This window comes from Lathyrus oleraceus, chromosome 4, assembly GCF_024323335.1.
Source record: "Lathyrus oleraceus cultivar Zhongwan6 chromosome 4, CAAS_Psat_ZW6_1.0, whole genome shotgun sequence".
Classification (NCBI taxonomy): Eukaryota; Viridiplantae; Streptophyta; class Magnoliopsida; order Fabales; family Fabaceae; genus Lathyrus; species Lathyrus oleraceus.
In genome coordinates this window covers 250574520-250578372 of record NC_066582.1, presented here as the reverse complement: position 1 = coordinate 250578372, position 3853 = coordinate 250574520, and positions in this window count along the sequence as shown.

Genomic DNA, 3853 nt, shown 5'->3' with positions numbered 1-3853 from the left:
AGTAACCCTTTATTCACATCCTTTTAAGCGAGAAATGTGTGAGTACCTTAAAACTCATGAAATCCATCTCTCCCACCAAAACCTATATTTTCATATTCGCACACTAAATGGCCTGTCAAGAGAGAGCTGCTCCCGATCTCTCAAATATTGTATTTAGAAATGGAGAAGTCGGCGAGTGGCAGAGAGACAACTACCTCAGGTTCTATCAACATTCATTCCAAGCTACGAGGTATGTTGATAGCGACTGTCTGACGGAGCTGGGACTTTCAGATGGCGTAGAATGGATGCTGAACAACTCTAGTTTGACGCAGCTTTTCCCTAACCCGCAACCAACTTATGAAGCGCTGACCTTGGAATTCCTGAGTTCATTCTCCTATATTACCCCTCCTGGTGCAACTCAGTTTCTCATTGGAGCCGCCACATTTAGAATGTTCGGTACCGAGTATTCCCTGAACCAAACTCAAATAGCGCAAATGCTTGGCTTCCGACATGGAGAGGGAGTTCACTGCTGTATCCTTGACGGATGGTCAAAAATGGCATTTGGAGTGTGGCATAGCCTTACCAACATGAACGTCACAAGCTGGGATGCGCTCAACGTAACTTACATCCATAACCCAGCTATAAGATATTTCCACCGAGTCTTAGGGCACACGATTTTCAGAAGAGTCAACAATCACAAGGTAAAATATAAGGAGCTCTTCTTTCTTCACTGTGTATTCACCCCGGTGGCGTTCAATTCCATCCCATTCTTGTTGGCCAACATCCAGGCTGCATGCATGAGAGGCAGCCAGGCGTTCTGTTTTGGAGGAATCATCACCTCCATAGCATTAGGCCTGAATCTGGGAGATAGGCCTGCCGACTTACCCGCCTTGCCACCCGAGTTCCTCAACATCGACTATTGTCGTTCCCCACACCTCATCAAGGCCAGAGATGACGGGAAGTACCATCCTGTGGTTAGGAACAAGATAGTTAGAAGCATCATTATGCCCAACAGGAACCGTACAGATTCGCAAAATATGGCAAATTAGATTTTTGATCTGAATGCTCCTGAGCCAAATGAAGGAGATCCTAATAATGGAGCAGATGAAGTCGAAGAGGAACTTGACCGAGAAATGCCACAGCCACCTCCTGAGTATGTTGCAGAGACATCTTCCCGAGGCCAGCGAAGAAATGAGCGACGACCCGCCACCATGGAAGATATCTACGCTGAGATGTTGCGACACAACCAGAGGATGGAGGAACGCCAGACAGAAATGATGGAAACAATCCAGCAGATACAAAGGGATTAACATGACTATGCGAACTGGCACGACCAGGGGATGACGAAGCTTTCCGAAGAGATGAGTGCCCTGACACATCGCGTTGATGCCACCCAGGAGTACACTCAGCATGTGGGGTTGGATCCTACCCAGCATGGTAGAAGTGAGCGTGCACGAGCAAGAGTTAGAGCGCGCAGAGCCCAACGTCGTGACGACGAGTAGTGATCTTCGTGTTTCTTCCCTTTTCTTTATATTGTCGCATTGAGGATAATGCTTTGTTTAAATGTGGGAGGAAATCCTTGTCTTTCCTTTACTTGTTTCTATTTTTAGCCATAACAATTTTTTTTTTGTCTTTATCTAATCGTTCATTCATTTATATCTAATTTGCCATAACAAATTTTTTGTTTTTAAGTTAAATGCATACCTTACGAGTATATAGGTTGCCTTACAGAGGTTCTGTTAGAAAACTGAGAAAAATCTAACAAGATTGATACTGTCCTGACACCTTAGATCTCTCACTTTTATGAGATCAGTTTGAATACCCATTATACCAATACCTAAAGTCTCCATTCTAGATTAACCCCTAGTAGTTTATACTAGCAGTCAGCACCGTCTTAAACACAAACCATGTGAAGAGCCGATGAATATAAGTGATTGATGCCTATGAATTAAGAAGATCCTTCATACTTTTTCTATCGAGAAATTTAAAAATGCACCATACAAACGGTTGCAAGATATACAAAAGGAAGGAACAGAAAAACCCAGTCGGTTGGTTAAGATGTACCTGGTACTGGACTCGGTAGGGCGAACTACGGTTTGATCCCCCACAACCTTCAAATGGGATATATAAAGGGTTACCACACTAGTGTACCAGACCCCGTGCTAAAAAAGGATCAAAGTCACTAACTGGTTACTTCACTAAGTGCGTGTAAAGGCAAAGGGCTTAATGTGATTGTGCTAGAATAAAACCGGGTGAAATAGGAACGAGAAGCATTAGGTTGAGCTATAATAGCATGATTCGAACTGGTTTGTACAAAGGAGAGATCTACATTAATGCTTATTGCTTGTGTCGTCACTGTATCTTTAGTGTTTTACTTGAGTATCTGTCATCTTAACGAAGTATCTAACAACCACGTACGAATTGGAAATGTGTTATGTATTCACGTTTAACTAGTGTTTTCAAATTTTATTTGCTTGAGGATAATCAAAGATTCAAGTTTAGGGGAGTTTGATAACGTGAAAATACATCGTATATTTGCCTTGATTTACACTAAAAAATCGTACCACTTTCATTTATATTCCGATTATTTCGCAAGTGTTCGAGTTATTTTTGCAGGTATTTCAACCCCCATGCTTAAATGAGCAAAGTATAGAAAAGGAAGGAAAAGAAGAAGAAACAGAAGAGAAAACAACAGAAAAGCAGAGAATACAAATTATGTGCATGTGACGACCGTCACAAAGCCTGCCACGACCGTCACGCCCAGCCTGTCACGACCGTCACAGACCCATCACGAACGTCACGCGGCCAAAATCAGCGCTTTGAAACTATCAATAAAAGTGATCCACCAGGTCCTTACTTCTCGTTCCTCAGCCACTTTCCCGTGGATTCCTCACTCAACCAAGTCATCCTTATTTCTCTCAACTGCCAAGATCTAATGGGGGATATAAATGGATGGAAGTTGGAAACCGCCAGGGACGCTTAATTTTTCTCTTGGAAGCCAGCTTTGAAGACCTTTTTTTCTCTCTGCATTTTTTTCACAGCAATTCTGTTTTGTCTTTTATTTTTCTTCAGCAACATTATTCTCTTTTATCGTTCAGAGCTTTGATTTTCCCTTTTTCCTTTTCGCTTTTCATTTAGCCAAAGTAGTAGTTTCCTACACTGGGGACCTACTACAATTTATTAAATTAGTCTAAGCAATTACTTTGAAGAAGCAGAATCGTACCGACCTGTGGAGGACTGCTCAAGTAGTTCAAGATTCGGTATATTCTATTAATCTAATTTCCAGGTTTTTATTTAATTAGAATTGTTATTGCTTTATTATTATTATTATTATCATGTTTGATTTATTGTTGATCTGTTTATGTTCGTCTGTGTTTGCATTGTTTAACATGTCCGGCTAAACTACCGGTATCGGTATGTAACAATTTAATTAGACGGGATTTAATAATAATCGGTGTAAAAATTCTTTCCTCAAACAATCTTTTTGGATGTGGTTTTTAATTTAAATTTAATTAACTTTGTCACAAGAGTGAGAAGCTATTTAATACGATTTTGCCACGGGAGTGGGAAATTAACTAAGGTGAGAACCGACAATCGCGAGAGCATGAGGGTCTAACTGGATAGTAAAAACTAGGCATTGATTTTAAAAACAGCGAGAGCACTTTAAAAGCAATTAAAACTTATTTATTTTCAAAAAGTATTTTTAACTTCAAATGGGACAGCGAGAGCGTACATTCTGACTTAAAGGTATAGTCCAAATCAACAATCACGAGAGTGTGAGATAAAGCCTTTTAAATAAGTATTTTCTACTGAAAGATATTTGGTACTTAAATTATACACCGGCAACTTATCGAATCCCTGACGATTAATGCGT